Raw genomic sequence first — 18,449 nt, forward strand, 5'->3', positions numbered from 1 at the left:
TTGGATTATTTCAATAATCATTCAATTCTGTGCTGAGCCTTAGCTCAGGGTGACATTGGATAAATCATGTGGAATTTGCATAGTGAATATGTTCTCTTCACATATTTCCTTATTAGTAAATTGTATTTTCCCATTTTATCTCACAAGAGAATCATGAGATTAAATAGAGTAGTTACCCATTGATTATACACATTATAAACCATTCAGAATTTTTTTTTCCTGAAATAAAAAAAAAAAAAAGAATTTCTTTTTTGCCCTTTCTAGACCTGTTGTCCAATTGTGTGTTTTTATTATTCACTAACTCTCCCCTCAAAGGATGATGCAAAGAGATAAAGAGGACACTAAGCTTAAATTACTTAGCAGTCAGGTCAGTAAAAAATTTGGCATGGTGGAAAATTAAAGCAATTAACTAAAATGAAGATCATCTGTCCTTCATTAACATAAATGATATAGAATCATCTGTGAAGCATTTTGAATTCCATAGAGAACAGTCTTTATGTTTATTTACTTTTGTGTATTTAAGTGTGGGTTTTTAATCAATGGATATCATTAATTTCTTCCGTTTTGATATTTCATTGATTCAAGAATTTCATCATATCTTAACAGGACATATAGAATTGAAACATGAACTTCACAAAATCTTTCACTATGTTTCCATCATAATTTCTAACGTTAAAAAGGAAATTGTGGGTTGTCTTTAGTTTCCATTATGCTTATGCATACTTTGGAGTGAAATACTAAACCCAACATTAAACCAAAATGGGATTATATAAAGGACTATGCAAAAGGATTTATCTGAACAGTTACATTATTATGCAAGGTTGATGTGAGGAAATAAGTCATGTAGATAACAAGTGAGCCTAGGGAATTACCCAACATGTCATTTCAGGACATTTTTGTAGTTTTCTACTTATTGCATGTGCAGTCACTCTGATAAAATTATGCTGTATTGGAGGGAAGAGTGAAAATAATTATATACTTTGGTGGTATTGACTAATTTGGAGATTTGTAAAAATCTAAGGATACATCTTTTAAAGCCAGGCTAGTTTATCATTGATAATGGATTATAGAGGACTGGAGAAGTCATTAGTCCAGCGCTCTTCTCTTGTTTTGGGCAATGCCCTAAAATTGTGTGAAGTCCAGGGGTCATACTGAGACATGCTGGGTATCCCCATTCCTCATCCCCATGTCCACCAGAGCAGGTTTGCTTTCATTGGTCTTAATAAAATGTTGTGTATGATTGCTTTTTTTATTTTTAAACTTAAGCGCTCACTATTAAAATGTTTGAAAGCCACTGATCACACTTACCACCACCCCCACTTGCCTCTACATAGGATTCTACTAGGATCTAAAGAATCTCTGATAGATCAGTTTGGATCCCACTTTTGAAGTCCAAGTATAGATTATACAATTATTACTACATGCCTAAGTTAGACATTGCCTTTGGAATCTTCATTTTAAATTATTTTAGCTACCAGTTCTTCACACCAGGTAAATTATTGAGTTACTTTTTTAGGAATTTGGTTTGTCTAAGCATGACCTCCCCCTTCCGCCTTTCCCCTCAATCTTCAGTTGTTCTTTACTCCTTACCCAATTATGGGCAATCTCTGTATCCTGGTATTTGAAGTCTTCAATCACATGATACCAAAAAAATCTATCACTGCACACATCAATATACCTTAGAGTGCAGTAGAGCTAAAGGGCCAAGGATGTCTCACACATGTTGTGTTGAATTAAATCTCATAGCAACAATATCAAGTAACCAAATCTCTGCTATTGCCCGTTATTAGCCCCAAGTAACTAATCTTTTTAAAACTCTGCTTGAGGGAAAAAATGTTTCATATTCTCCAAAAAAAGAAAGAGAAAGAAAAAAGTTGCTTAAATTATATGGCAAGTGAACATGGATAGTTCTTAGTTTTGTATTTGTTCTGTCTTTCAAAAGATGGTCTATTCCTCCACATTTAAAGAAATATTTTTTTAGGACACACAAGCAATATACTTAACATTACGTCTGAAGCATGATAATAAGGTTAATAAATGATTAATAAAACCACCAGTTTGTTTGCCTTCTGAAATCACATAATAAAAGTATGATTACTTTTTTATATGTGTAAATTTTGTACTTCTGAAAGATGCCAAATAAAGGACTGAAGTCCTTCATTTATGAACCAGACAAATAAAATAAGAGAATAAAACACAGATCTCTATCAAAGTTATTTATGCCATTACGCATTTGTTTTATTTTAGGAATACTTTAGAGAAAGCATTCTTCACATTTTAAGCCAAGACCTTTTGAATCAAAAGTTTAAAAACCATGTGGTATATTTTAATTTAATATTTACAACAACTACGCAAACAATTAGACTTATTTGTTTTCCGTTTACTTCTATTCTTAGAAGGTTTCTAATATCATCTTAGTGAGCAATTTTCTAGACATAGCTTGCAGCTTGTCAGCTTGCTTCCATTCAGTAATCATTAGGGTTCTTGGATGCATTAAATAGAAATATATGACAGATTTTGGTAGTTTATACAATTTACCTTAAATACTTTCTGATGATTGTCTAGTAACTATATTTATGCATATTATACCTATATTTATATGTGTTTTATGTATTTGTATATATTTTGTTTTAGAAAATATAGATCGAGTGAATGTTATATGTCTTCAATTATAGTATATGTTTTCCTTTTTCTTTGAATGGCTCTTTTCAGTTTATTATATAAATCAGCTATACTAATCCAAGTTACACTTAAAAATTGATATTGCCTTTACATTGCTTATTTGGCAGAAGGGAGGGAGGAACCAAGGCTCTGGAAGCACAGAAAATGGTGACGAAGCTCAGTGGCTGGGTCCAAAAGTTTCTTTACAAACTGTAATCCAATCCAGTTCTCCTTGGCTTTGTATTTGCAATTATTTGAGGTAACGTAAAATTTTCATTTGTTTAATATATTGACTTATCTTTCCCATGCTCATACCCTCATATAAATGATTGTCATGAAAAGAAATATATAAAAAGAAATAATTTGCTGCTGCTGCTTTCTCTGGCGTATAATTATATACCTAGAGTTGCTCATGTGGGAATTGGCCGATTGCAAATCAACTGTCATTTGCAGTACTGTCCCTTAGAATTTTTTGCTTGTTCATTTCTTCCCTTGCATCTTGTTGCCTGTGGCATGCCTCTGCAATGAGTAGTCACATGGACCTGTTACTATGCCTTAGTTTCAGCTGCCTTAGTTTCTGAGAGATTATCACATTTTTGAATCTTTAGTTTCAGTCAGACCATCCTAAATGTAACCTCAAATTTGGTGAAAGTCAGTCCTGAACTTTTCACTTGATGTGATAACAAAGAGAATGCATTTTATACAATATGTCTTCCACAACAGAGCTGAAGGCATGCGTGACAGAAGAAAAGACTGTAGACACATCCTATTATTCAACATTAGCCAACTTAAATACTGTGCTATTTGTCACAAAATAGAAATGTTTTATTTATGTTACATCATTTAATTCATTTTACATTATTTATTCCTCAGCACAACCCTATGAGGAAGGTATTCTTATGCTTCCCATTTGTACATGAAGAAACTGAAGCTTTTAAAGAGGTTAATAATTTGCTCAAGGCCACACAAATAAGAGAGTAGGAATTACACCTGTTTTATCAGGCTTCAGAGTTTTGGTCTTTAAGCAATGCATGATATTTATCCAGCCCTGGAGGTACTGAAAATCTAAGAGAGAAAAACAGAAAATGAGGGAACATGGAACAATTAGTAAACAATTACACCCCATTGCATTAAATCATTACATTGTGATAATAAGCTTTCTAGTTCATAATCCAGACTATTATTTTTTTTAAATAGTAGTTTTGTTTTTGTTTTATAAATTTTATTGGGGAATATTGAGGAACAGTGTGTTTCCTCAGGGCCCATCAACTCCAAGTCGTTGTCCTTCAATCTAGTTGTGGAGGGTACAATTCATCTCCAAGTCCAGTTGCCATTTTCAATCTTTAGTTGCAGGGGGCACAGCCCACCATCGCATGTGGGAATTGAACCGGTATCCCTGTTGTTCAGAGCTCGTACTCTAATGAACTGAGCCATCCGGCTACCCCCAGACTATTATTTTTTTCAAATTACATATATTGGGGAAGTAGAGCACATCTAATTACATTTTTAAGAGAATTTTAACCACAAAATGTGAGTTTGTTCTGTAACTAAATTGCTGCAATTTCCCTAGTGATTAATAATTTTAACCGCTATTCAGGAGTTTACTCCCCTGTATCCTCCATTGTCTTTCTCCTCCTAGCCTCACCTCTCTAGGTACCACCAATCATTCAGACCTTAGCACTTGATCTCTTTCAATTCTTTAGAAAGCTCATCCATTCATCTCTCATTGTTATGGCAGATGATCCTGTGTTAGACAAAATATGACTATCTTCAAGAGAGAAGAAGAGCTCTTTCTTAAACTAGATGGGGAAGTTACTGCCTCATCCTATACTTCTTAGTTTCTCCTCTTTCTCTTTCTTTCTCATCTTAAGCTAACCCTTGACAAATGCTGTCTCATTGAACTTTGCTACTGTATACCCAGAGAATCTGTGCCCAATGTAAGAGTCCATGCCCTCATATCTTCAGGTATCATCTGGCAATTGCATAATCCACTGTCCTTGATTCCATTCAGCCAGGTCCTGAACTTGACTTGGAATGTCTTTCCTTGACCATTCTTCAGATTGTCACCTCAGACTGCTAGACCATTATGTTCTCAGTCATGTTATCCTTCTCAAGTCTTATCAGCTTCATTTTCCTGTGAACTCCTATGTTGTTTGCTTAGTTACATTTTATGTCAGTTAAAAAATAACCATGATCCATTTTGTTTTTGTTCAGAAGATTGCACTAGGTTACAGAAAGTTGAACCTAGATTCTAGTTAATGAGGATTTCCAGGGGGAATTAGTCTTCAGAGGAAAATACTTCTTTTCAACTTTAGTATCAATTATATAGCTGTCCATAGGTTTAGCCACTGGAGGGAAAAGGATGGAGCTATTTTGAACCAATGATCCCATTGTTACTAGAGAATTTATTTTTTAATTCCTGGGTAGTCAAAGTTACTTAAAGTTAGATATTGAAAACTAGATACCAAGTGTCCTGCTTCTCTTTCACTGTCAGGCAAATATCCCAATCACTGGATTTATTCTGACATCAATCTGTGGTATAAGTATTTATTGTGCACATAAAACATGAAGTAGTGCATATGATTAAAACAAGCTTTTTTAATACCTCAAACTAAAATTTGCAGAAAAAATAATGGGAAAGAAAACATTTATAGGTATCAGTATCAAGCTTTGCTATTTAAATATATATCTACTTAAAATTACTATTCTAAGAAAGACTAGTTACAGTAAGATACAATTAAAAGTGAAAAGATAGTAGTAGCACCTCTCTTTGAAGTGAAAAAAAAAAAAAAGTCCATTGGTCCAACTAAGGAGTGGTAACTCAGAAAAATTGGTAGTTTGTGAAAGAAATACAATTGTCATGAACAAAGGAGAAAAGGCATATTTGTCCAAAAGAGACTCCTACTGGATGAACTGTCTGAGCTCTGTGGCATGTCACATCTTGTCTTGGAGAATTAATGACCAGTAATGTTGAAGGAATAGGTTTTCATCAGATCATTACAGCAGTCCTAGTTACAACTGCCTCAAGATGTAGTGACTAGTTCAAATAAAGGGCCAAAATACTTCAGGTGAAACAGGAAACAATCCAATCACTTTTTCCCTGATTAGGAGAGGGAAGCCAAGGCAGTTTTACCCAGAAAGCACTGAGGGTGAGCCCTAGGGCAAGAACACAGAAACTGTTTTTGGTCCTCAGAAAATGAGGGCTGAAGAGTTACCTTGCTCAGCCTTGCTCTACTATCCAATATACAGCAGATCCTCGAGTAAAGTCTTTTTGGTCAACGTCATATCATTATAACTTGACGAGATGCCACAAGAACTTAACTCTTGTTTGTATCAATTGGTCTATGGTAAAACTGGTTTCCTTATATGTTGTTTCACTTACAGTTTCAGAACCTATCCAGGATGTTAAGTGAGGACTTACTGTCCTCATCTTACTTAAGCATTCCGAAAGAGTAAGAAGAAAAAAATTAAATTAGTAAATTAAATGAGGCTACATGAAAGGTGTTATTGTTTCTGAATTAAATAAAATTTTTTATTGCTTCTTAGAAGAAACACAAAATTCTACAGTTTAGGTATCTCAAGAATGTCAGGAAGATAATAGGATAATTGTCCCCTTCTAAGATGCCAGAGGCCAAATTTAATGCCTGCATATATTGAAAGAGCATTGGTTTTTCTCAATTATTACTGCATCCCAGATATTGATGTGTGTCTAGAACTCATCCACTAATGTTAACCTGAGGAGGACAAGGAAATGCTCCTATTAAAAAAACAGCCAGGGACATCATTAGAATGGAAAATAAATATTCTTTTAAACTGCACCTTAACAGTTAATTTTAAAGATATTTTCCTGTAGTTACAAAAAAATCATTAAAGTTTCAAATGGCGCTGTGCCTAGTTCATGACCCAGTGCATAAGTGTTCAGCAGATGTTAGTGTCTTTTCATTCCTTTTATTCAAAGAGAATTGAAGTCCTTCATTCCAATTATAAAGCATGTCAGTTATAGAAATTTGGAAATTTCTAAAAAGCATGAAAGAGAAAACAAATCACTTTATCATTCTACTATTCAAAGATAAACACTTAATACATTGCTTATTCATTTTCTTAATGACATTATAAATATTTCACACACATACACACACAAAAATCACGTAGCAAACTTCTCTTTATGATTCCACCAATAGTAGATTTTAGAGCTAGGAGTGATCCATGAAAGAAATACAGATCTACTAGTGAATTTTTTCAGAAAGCCACAGCTGCAAACTGGTGGGCATTAAACACCTAGATTCATCAGACACTGTATAAGTGAAGAGCATTGTGACAGAGTAGTTATGATCTTTAAAAATTAGGTTCTACCTCTGGCAATGGAGAGTAGTTACTGTAGAGCAACCTGTTCCACAGATCACAATGATAAACTATGGACAAAACATCCAAAACAACTATCTGAAGGCATGGGAATATAACCAAAAGCAATAAAAAACTCGAAGGGCATGGAAAATTTGATAAAGTTAATGATATGAAGTGAGTTTCCTGTTTTTGTGGGTTTTTCAGCCAGCTAATACCTTGCTGGGTGACTAAAATATGGAAATCTGTAGTCTCACTGGCTATAATTCAATTAACCTAAAAATGATGGATAAGTAGACACAGACTGAACAAAAAGCTAATCAGACAAACAAAAGCAAATTGTAAAGCGATAACATTAAGTAGAACCAAAATAATGGTTATATTAAATATAAATTGGTTAAAACTCAAGCTAAAAGACAAATTTTCAGAATGGATAAAACGCAAGGCCCAACTACATGCCATCTAAAAGAGATTTACTTTAAATTAAAGACACACAATGGGATTTATAGATGATGTAATACAGAATTGTACACCTGAAATCTATGTAACTTTACTAACAATTGTCACCCCAATAAACTTTAATTAAAAAAAAATAAAGACATAGGTTGAAAGTAAAAAGATGGAACATTATATAAACTATACAAACAATGGTCAAAGAAGGCTGAAGTGTCTATATTAGTATCTGTTGAAATAGACTTCAAGACAAAGGAAATTAACAAAGATAGGGATAATTCATAAGAAGAGGATCAATTCATTAAGAAGACATAACAATAATAAAAGGCCAGCAAAACACATGAAGTAAAAATTCACAATTAAATGAAGAAACTGACAATTCTGCAACCATAGCACATTTAACACCCTTCTCAGCAATTGAGAACCTAGAAAAAAATCAGTAAAGGTATAGATCTGAATACTACCAATTGCTTTGACCTAATTGACATTTATAGAACATTATGCATGACAACTGCAGGAATATCCATTCTTTTCATGTATACATGGTATGCTAATCAAAATAGACTAAATGCTGAGCCATAAAACAAGTCATAATAAATTTTAAAAGATGGAAGTCTTGCAAACTATGCTATTACAATGAAATTAAAAATCAGTAAGACATTTCTTTCAAAAACTCAACTATTTGAAATTAACATTACAGGTTTAATTAACCCAGTGGGTCAAAAAAGAAATTATAATGGAAATTAGAAAATATTTCAAGTTGAATGATAATGAAAACACAATATACCAAAATTTATCGTACGCAGCTAAAACAATGCTTGAAGGAAAAGTTACAGTTCTAAATGTTTGTGTTAGAAAAGAAGTTATAAAAATTAGTAACTTAAGTTTCTAAGAAGCTAGAAAAAGAAAAGCAAAGTAACTCAAAAAAAGTGGAAAAGGGGAAACAATAAAAGAGAAGAAAGCAATGAAATGGAAATTACAAAATTAGCAAAAGAAAAACAACCCCAACAGCTCTTTAGAAGGATTAACAAAAGTGTTAAACTCCTAGCTAAACTGATCAAGGGAAAATAATGAGACAACACAAGTTATCAGGTGGAGAATAAAAGGTGTATCAGTACTGATCTCAAAGACATTAAATAGATAATAAGGAAAAGATATTATGAATAACTTTATGCCAATAAATTCAACAACTTAGATGACATAGACAAATTCTTTGCAAAACATAACTTACTCTACTGGCACAAAAAATGAAACAAAAATCTAAATAGACCTTCAATTGAAGAAATTGAATTTTTTCATTAAAAAATCTTCCTAAAAAGAAAGCTGTAGGTCCAGGTACTTTTCATTGGTGAATCCTATCAAACATTTTAAAAAGAAATAACATCTATCAGGTACAAACTTTTTAAGGAAAAGTAGGAGGGAGAACTTCCCAATACATAAAATAAATGTTAGCTATTTTCAAAACAGGGCAATATAATTTTAAACCAAGTGAACAATAAACATTTGAGCCTATAACAAAGCAAGAAAGTATCTGTCTTAGTCCATTCAGGCTGCTATAACAAAATATCTGAGTGGGTAGCTTATAAACAATAGAAATTTCTCACAGTTCTGGGGGTTGGAAAGTCCCAAGATGAAGTCACCAGACTGGTAAGTGCAGACCCTCTTCCTGGCTCATAGCCAGAGGGTGCTTTCTCATTGTGTGGTGGAAGAGGCAAGGCTCTCCATGGGATCTTTTATAAGAACACTAATCCCATTCATGAGGACTCCACCCTCATGACCTAAGCACCTCCCAAAAGCTCCATTTCCTAATACCATCCTCTTTGGGGGTTAGGATTTCACCATATTATTTTTTTGGGGGGGCGGGGGGAACAAAAGTATTCAGACCATAGCAGTATCATTTTTAGTTTATAGATAAACAGCAGGAAATGGTATAAGAGCTGCATGGTTTAATATTTTATGTCTTTTAGATTTTAAAAGTTAACTGTATTATTTTTTTCTTTCACAAGTTGAATAAGTAATACATGTATGTAGTAAAACAAACGAAAAAATAAAAATAATAAAAGCTTCAAGAATGTTGACCATGAAAGAGAAGTCTTTCCCCCACTTCACCATCATCATCTAGTCTCCATTTCCCTTCCCCAGAGGTAACACGTTTTCAATTTCTTTTTAATCTTTACAGTAATAATATATATATGTATATATGTATATATGTATATATATATACGTGTGTATATATATATGTGTGTATATATATGTGTGTGTGTGTATATATATGTATATATATATACATATACATATACATATATATACATATATATATACATATATACACACACACACACATATATATACACACATATATATATACACACGTATATATATACACACGTATATATATACATATATATATTATTACTGTAAAGATTAAAAAGAAATTGATATATGTATATGTATATGTATATATATATATATCCTTTAAGAAATTCCTTAAAATGTAAAATAGTTGAAAACTAAAGTATTTTGTTTGGTAAAATAATCATTTGATCATTTTGTTTCCTCTCTGAATTCTTCTGTTATACTTCTTAAGACAAGTGGCATTGAGCAGTCATGGATATTTTGGGGATTTGGCCATGGGGGCAAGTGAATTGAGGAAACCACAATTTGGATTTAAGGAAATACATTTAGGTGGTTCATAGGCAATTTGTGAACAGTTAACTTTCTCACTAGTGTTCCCCTGATGTAGGGAAGGTTTTAGGAATCCTCCTTTCCACTGTGCTGACTCACCCAGGAAAGCTGTAGAGCCCAGGGTTGCATCATAATGTGACTGTGTCCCATGGTACCCAGCACTGGAGGTTATGTAGATAGTGGGGGTGCCAAGCTTGAAATATACACAGCTAGAAGACAGTTTGTGGATTAGACTTCTCATAATCAGAAATGCAAACTTCTAAGAGAGGAAATGTAGGGGGAAAAAAGTACTTTAGAAGTCTCCCAGGCAATAAATAAAAATATTATATTTCTGGATTCCATTGTTTGTGAAATAATCATTTTTTAAAGATTTGTAAATCTGTAAAATTTTAAAATTTATAGTTTGCTCTGATTTTTTTTCTCAACCCAAGAAACATTTACTTTCTCATTGAATTTTTAAATTTAGAATTTCACATTGTTTTAAAGATGATCTCCAAAATTGTATAAGCTTCAGGCTTACAAAAATTGTATCCACCCCTGTTTAAGTTGTAGGAGAAAGTGGGGGAGAAGGAAGTGGAATTGATCAAGGGCAGGATATAGATGCTGCTTAATTCTAATCTGTAAGAGAAAAAAATATATATAATGGGGATTAAAATATCAATGTCTAGGTGCAGAATAAAAATAAAATGTATAATTTCTAAGCTACTAGAACAAAAAAGAAAACAAGCTTGCTAATTCCACAAAAAAAACAACAAGAATTTTTTAAAAAGCAGTAGAGAATATAAAATAAAATGGCAGGAATAAATATAGTCACAATAAAAAATAAGTTAAATCCCCCCAATAAAGTAAAGCCCTTATCTATCTGAGCATTTTTTTTTCTTTTTTAATCCAGCTATATGCTTTTTAAAAGAGAGAAGATGGACTTTTAAATTATGTTGGAACCCACTCAGCATCAGAACCACATAGAAACTGAATATCAGAATCTTCTAGAGAAGTCACTAACTAGAATTGGGGTAGACTTTGGGATAAAGGACTTACTTTTTAAAGGACCCTAACAAGTTAAGTAGAGATATTGGGCATATCTGGGCAGTGATGCTTTTGATTGTTTCTGGAGAAAGAAATGGAGTACTGAGGAACCGAGTGGGAGGAACATTCACGTCTACTCTTCACCATATGTATTTTGTGTCCTTTCGAATTTACTTCCTTCACTTCTTTGTTTTTTTTTTTTAACCAATTGAAAAATTCTTTACTAATTGTATAATATCAATCGAATTGTTCACTCAATTAATATGCTTAATAGACTGTTTGGGGGAAGTCATCACACATATACAATTTTGTGATTTATGAGGCAGGTATAAGTAATGATCTTTTGAATAAATAATTCTAGATCAATTGAATATCTGTATGAGAGAAAATGAACCCTGACCCCTTCCTCACATAATATGCAAAATTAACTCAAAATGGATCAAGAGCTAATGTGAAGGGTAAAACAATAAAACTTCTAGAAAAAAACATAGGAGAATATCTTCTTGACCTTAAGGTAGGCAATGTTTTCTTAAATACAAAAACCATGAAAGAAGAGACTGATAAAATAGACTTCATTAAAATTAAGACCTTTAATTTATCAAAAGGTACCTTTAAGAAAATGAGAAAACAATCCACTGAGTAGAAGAAAAACAATTATTGACAAACAAGTTATATCCAAACATATAAGGTAGCTTTTCAATAAGAAAAAGACAAACAACTCAATGTTTTGAAAAATGGACTGTTCAAAAATGTAGATATCTAAATGCTCAACTAACATACAAAGAAGTATTCATTATCATTATTTATGAGGGAAATGCAAATGAAAACCATAATCAGGTACCACGACACAGTAAAGTTTTTAAAATCATACACCATTACTCTTATACATTGCTGGTAGGGTGAAAATTGGTAAAGCCCCTTTGCTTCTACCTCTTCTATCTCCCCTACACCCACTAGCAAGTTCTCATCCTGCCACAAAATTCCTTTGCTCATCACAAGCTGATAGATTTTTTTCAGTTTTCCCTTTATAGTTCAACTGGTAAATATGAAACACGTAATCACAGCTAAGTGTATAAATCTGTACCAGCTTCCTTCCTTATCTATTCACCCTACCTTTTTTCGTTCGGTATGTTCCTTGATTCCTTATTATAAGACAAAGGGACCCGTGTTTCCTCACTTAGTAGTGGAAGGAGCCTTAATCTATAACACTCAGTTTAACAGATAAAGAATTTGTGCATTGATGAGTAAATTACTAGGAGAGGACAGGTGGAGAGTGCCTCAAAGACGGAAAAATTGAAATCTGTATTACTTAAGGTGTTTTGTATCCCTCTATAAGTCAGGAATGAGTTTAGCGTGATTACGGTTAGAAAAAAACTAATGACCAGGATGTTTATGCAAGTGAAGCTATTCTCACATTCTAAGTTTGACAGGGGAATGACCTTGGTATATTGTCTGAGTGTCACTTTCACTCTATTTCATCATATAGTAATGTATTTTCTTTCTTCTATTGGAGATGCCCAGAGCAGCAAATGGAAAAAAAAAAAAATCCACTTCTTTTTCCTCTTTCTTCTCATAGTCATCACACATTGAAATCATTGTTTTCTATGGCCAGAGATTTCCCTCTAGCCTCTCTTCAAATATCACCTGTGCTCTTCCAACCTTTTCTCTCCACAGTACTCCTATAGTCAAATCAGAGCTTTCAGGAGCTAGTGTAATCTTTTGGTCTCAGTGCTTTCAAAATTCAGTTTCAGGAAAAGAAATTGATAGAGAATTCTCTTTTTTTCCCCACAGGTAACTGCTTTGAGAAATTATCTTTTAAAATGCAAACAAAATAATTTCTAATGGTGGAATTTTAAGGCCCGAGAAATTGGTAGAGGAATTGAGGTTGGTGTTTTAGGCTAGTAAACTTTTCTCTGCTCCTTATAACACATGATCTCTTTCCCAGTAAAGTTAGTTCTGTTTTCTACAGACTACAAAGTATAGCTATCTGATCTGCCCTCAATCCCATATAACTTTGATTTATTTTCTTTCAGAGGTATCTCCTTCTCAAAAAGCCAGAAGGAACTGGCAAAAAGTTGAAAAGAGTTGTTTTGTCTTTATTTTTTTCCCTCCCAGACTGAAATGACCTAAGTTGCAAGGACTGGGTGATCTCGGTTTCTCTGGAAAGCACAAAGTCTTGTTTTTCATGGTTGGTAGTAAACAAAGAACAGAATGCATCATTGGTAACACTTACCTAGAACAGCCCTTCAGTTTATGACCGATTGCCGAAATTAATGGCAGCTTACAATGGACTTGTCTTTGGTGGGGTCCCTGAGTAAAATAAAATGCCAGCATTCACAACTTCTGAAAAAAGCATTAGCAGCTAAACAAGGTCCAACCATTTCTGCCCTTGTACTGAGCATGAAGAATGTTTCTACTGTCAAATATGAAGTGACATCATTTCAATGGTTTATAGCAGATGCTGTCCAACAGTTACAAACCTGTAGCTTTAACTGCAGTTAAAGTCAATTTAAAGTACAGTTTAAAGTCAGTGTATGGAAGATCTATAATCCAAAGAGATCAATAATATTACAGTATGTGTAATGTTAATATGTTGCCATTATTTGAAATACTAATAAGTAACCAATGCAAAAACTCAGAGAGAGATGGTGGGCTCAATTTTTTGGGTGCAGAAACTGTGCCCTAGTAAAAGATAAGTATAGAAGTCTTTGATATTCTCATTTAATTCAAACCCTGCTTCCTTGGACTTTTTGTATAAATAGTAGGTTACCATGTAAACACCGGTGATTATGAGGGTTAACATTAGCATCTTACACCTTAATCAAAACTAGGCAGCCCCAAAAGACTTATATACTCTGCCCTAAACTTAAATCTTTGATATAGCATCTTGTTTTTACATAGATACTGGAAATTTGATATGCACAAGAAAAGCATGAACTTATCCAAGGAACTGGTGGCTATGGCCTAAGCAACTAGCATGACAAAATGACTGAGTATATAAATAATAATAATTGCAGTTGCCATATATAGTATGGCTTTAAGCCCTTAATGTATATTAACTCATTTAATCCTTGCCAAACCCTATAAGGTAATTATTATTCCCAATTTATGGAGAACAAATCTAAGAAACAAGGGGGTAAAATTGTTCTTAACATTACATAGGAACTGCCAGAATTTGAACCTAAGCACTCTGGCTTTGAACAACATTCATGGACACCTGAGTCCATTCAATTAGTGAATCCATTATTCAGATTTTAATAAAACATTCATCAAATACGCACTATGTTCGTAGCACTGTGGTTGGCTCTAGGGCATGCATGAATGCTCTTATAGAATGTAAGCTCTAGCAGTGAACACCAACCTTAATTAAGTAATTACACAAACAAATGTAAAATTGCAATGGGATAGGTGCAGAAAGGAAGGATGCATAATGATATAAGAGTAAATCAGGGAGACTGGGGAAAGTTTTGCTGAGGAACTGTCATGTGCACTAGATATGAAGGATAGGTAGACTTGAACTAGATAAAAAGAGATTTCAAAGCAGAGGAAAGACCACATACAAATTCTCTGTGGTGTGTGGGAATAGGAACAGTACAAGTAATTAAAGGAAGGCCAGTGAAGTGGGATCACAGAGAGCAAGAGAAAGAAGAGTGCGAGACAGTGCTCAAAAGGTTGGTAGGTCCAGACCTCGCAGGGGTTTTGTAGACTGTGTTATGTCTTTGCTTTACCTTTTCCAAGCACTAAAAAATATTAAATGGGGGCAGTTGTCGTGGTGGAATTACATGAATAGAGATATGTTTTAAAAGGATCAGTGTAACTTTAATATGACAATGGGACAGAACAGGGCTAATGGATATGAATAAACGAGGGAGAAGATTTTTGTTGTGGTCCAGGTGAGAGATGAAGGTAGCCTGGATTGATGGTAGTGATAAAGTGGATAGAATGAAGCTACAGTAGGCAGAAAAACCAACAGGACTCTCTTACAAAATATTCTAACCCAATTAAGTCAGGCACAACTATTTTGTTCTTTTTGACAGATAAAAGTAGCCACCAATTTTTGAGATAAGTGAAAGGTGGTGGTTACTTTGATGTAGCCTTGCTACTTAGTTACAGTGAAAGCAAGTCTCAGACAAATTCTGTCATATAAACAGACATTTTAAAAGTAAATAGTTATTAGCAGGAGGCTTACATTAAAATAGTTCACGCAGTCTCTTTTATAAGCCCAATTAAGTTCCAGCTCTCTGTCCTTTCACGTACTATGATGTATTAGTTCTCTATTGCTGTATACCAAATTACCCCCAAATTTAGTGACTAAAACAACAATAAATATTTATTATCTCACAGGTTTTGTAGATCAGGTATAGGTCAAGTTATCTGGGTAGTTTTAATTCAGGGGTCTCTTGTGAGTTAAGGTGATGGCTAGTGCTATTATTACCTGAAGGTTTGACTGGGGCTGGAGAATCTGCTTCCAAGATGGCTTGCTCACATGGCTGCCAAGTTAATGTTGACTATACGCGAGAGATCTCAGTTCCTCCCCATATGGATCTGTCCACAAGGTTGCTTGAACAGCTTCATAACATGGTAGCTATCTCCCTCAACAATAGATAATCCAAGAGACAACAAGGCAGAGTCTGCGATGTCTTTTAAGACTTTTCCTTGGAAGTCATGTATCTTCATTTCCAGAATATCTTATTGGTTACATAGGTCATCTCTATTCAGTGTGGGAGGGAACTACATAAAGAGATGAATACTAAGAAGCATTGGTATTAAGGTCATTGAGGGTCAATTTGCAGACTGGGTACCACATGACTACAGCATGCATGAAAGTTCACTTAAGGCAGATGCAGCAATGTTTAGAGGCAGGAATCAGGCAACCCGAATCCACTGACTCAACAGCTGGATGTAGGATGTTTTAGGGATCAAACCTTGGTGCCTTTCCTAAGGATACAGATTTAGTGCTTGCTAAATTTTCACACCCTATTCTGCAAAAGTGAAATGTCTAAAATATATTAGCCAATCCCCATACCATGAACAACACTAATGTCACCAATGAAAACCCATTGCTAATATTCATATGTCAATTAGCAAAATTCTGGTGTTGTTCAAGATAAACATGACTAAAGCACTTGTCCTATCTTCCTCTAGAGAGTGCCTTTTGATTAACTATGAGCTGACCTTAACTGGGAGTGTGAATTCCTAATTATGGCAAGCAGCAGCACTTTTGATGTAGTCAAAATAAACAGATATATCTATTCACACATAATATCACATTATCTATACTCAATTATTTTAAAATAAATTACAGGCATCGTAATGATTTAGAAGGTGCAACCCATGAAAAAAGTAACTATCCTGGCAAATGATAATATCTGAATGGGGCTGCTTGTACTGGGTAGAGTAACTTACAATAAAAATTACTGAATGATCATTAGCAAAGCATTTCTGAAATTGAGATATGTTGCAGAAAGCACCTATACTGATTTTTATTTTTGAAGACAAAGCATTCGAGATTATGTTATAGGGTTATTTTGAGAATTACACAAGTTAATAATTTCCAAGCATTTAGGATAAGTGCGGGGTGCGTAAGTAAAGTTGTAAGTGAATGTGGTAGTGATGGTGGTAGTGGTGATGATGACAATGATGATAGTAATTGTGGTGGTGGTGATCATCTAACAACTTCAGACAGATACAAGCCTTTCTAATCCTCAGTTGTACTGCACACTGAGGTAGATTCCACTGACACCAGATTCCTCTTTAGGACTGAAGGACTTGCTTGTCCAGCCGCTGGGAATGCTATTGGATGACAGCTTTCAAGACGTCAGCTCCATTAGGAATTGCCTTATCTACGGTCACACCCACTTACAGGGGGCCGTCTTTATCCAATGACTGGTCTTTGGTGAGTATATGAAGGTCCAGTCCCCTTGCCTCAACTTGGAACCCTCTGAAGGGCCACCCTAGTTTAAGAGCCACCCATAGTGTTGGCTTAGGTTTTGTTGTAACTATATCACAGTCCAGTTTCTCCCTCTGCCCAATCCTGCATTGCACCCTAAGTGTTGACCCAAGAGAATTCCCTAATACATTTACCTACATACAAATCTCTATCTCAGGGTCTGCTTCCCAGGGCACGTGACCAGAAACATCAATGGTTAGTGAATTAAAAGACTGCATAAAAAAAGAAATGTATCCTTTTTATTGGTTGGTAATGATTAACATAAGGTATAAGTTTGAGATAGAGGTATGTATAATTAAAAATATTATTCATTTAGATTAAAAATTTGAGATCTTAAGTTGGTGGAGGAGACCAATTGAATAAGTTATTAATTGAAATGTTTATTATATTAAATATTTTCTTATTGGAAAAATTGACAACTTATATGTAAATATTCATCTGATGTGCAGAAAGCATTAATATAGGCAAAATTAGTATATGGATTCTCGTTGTCTGGATAGGCTAGATGCTGCTGCAGTAATGAACTATACCCAAATCTCAGAGGCTTATCACATAAACGTTTCTTATTCAGGCACATCTGCTAAGAGTCCAGGAATTTCTCCAGTACAGCCCTTCATGTAATGGTTCAACATTCCAGATTGCTTCCTTCCTCTGGTATCTCCATCTCAGTGTTATGCCTGAGGGTTCCTTGTGCTAGGAAAGACAGCATGGTGAATCATGCACTGACTCTTAAATGCTTTGGCCTGGAATACATCACCTCTAGTCACTGTCCATAGGAAGAACTAGTCCTATGGGCTTGCCTAACTTGCAGAACTAAGAATGTAATCTTTTACCGTAGTGCCCCCTTATCTGCAGGGAAAACATTCCAAGATACCCAGTGGATGCCTGAAACCACAGACAGTACCAAACCCTATACATACAAAGTATTTGCCTTTGCTGTACATACATACCTATGATAAAGTTTAATTTATAAATCAGGCACAGTAAGAGAATAACAACAATAGCTATTAATAAAATAGAACAATTATAACATTATACTGTAATAAAAGTTATGTAAATGGGGTCTTTCTTTCTCTCTCAAAATATCTAATTGTACTATACTCACCTTTTCACTTAAAGGAAGCACTTTATGGCTGTCCTTTGGCATTTCTGAATTGACAGAATCACTATTCTTGACCTTTGGGGCCATTATTAAGTAAAATAAGGGTTACCTAAACACAAGCAATGCTGCACCTCAACAGTAGATCTGATAGCCCAGATGGCTACTAAGTGACTAATGGGTGGGTAGTATACACGGAGTGGATACACTGAACAAATGGATTATTCACATCTC

At 34.3% G+C, this 18,449-nt stretch overlaps 1 long non-coding RNA gene across 11 annotated transcripts in view; it reads right to left on the reverse strand.

Annotated features, from left to right (window-relative positions):
- Positions 1-18,449, reverse strand: part of LOC109448666 (uncharacterized) — a 136,019-nt gene that overhangs the window by 96,909 nt on the left and 20,661 nt on the right. For 8 of the 11 annotated variants that reach the window (XR_012495048.1, XR_012495047.1, XR_012495052.1 and 5 more), the window contains 2 exons: positions 13,400-13,476; positions 3,463-3,726 (listed from right to left, as the gene is read on the reverse strand). This is a non-coding gene — a long non-coding RNA (uncharacterized LOC109448666). Of the gene's footprint in view, positions 1-3,462; positions 3,727-5,876; positions 9,664-13,399; positions 13,477-18,449 lie in introns of those variants that run through there. The other 3 variants (XR_012495056.1, XR_012495055.1, XR_002137572.2) reach the window with 2 other exon arrangements.

Source organism: Rhinolophus sinicus, linkage group LG03, assembly GCF_036562045.2.
Source record: "Rhinolophus sinicus isolate RSC01 linkage group LG03, ASM3656204v1, whole genome shotgun sequence".
Classification (NCBI taxonomy): domain Eukaryota; kingdom Metazoa; phylum Chordata; class Mammalia; order Chiroptera; family Rhinolophidae; genus Rhinolophus; species Rhinolophus sinicus.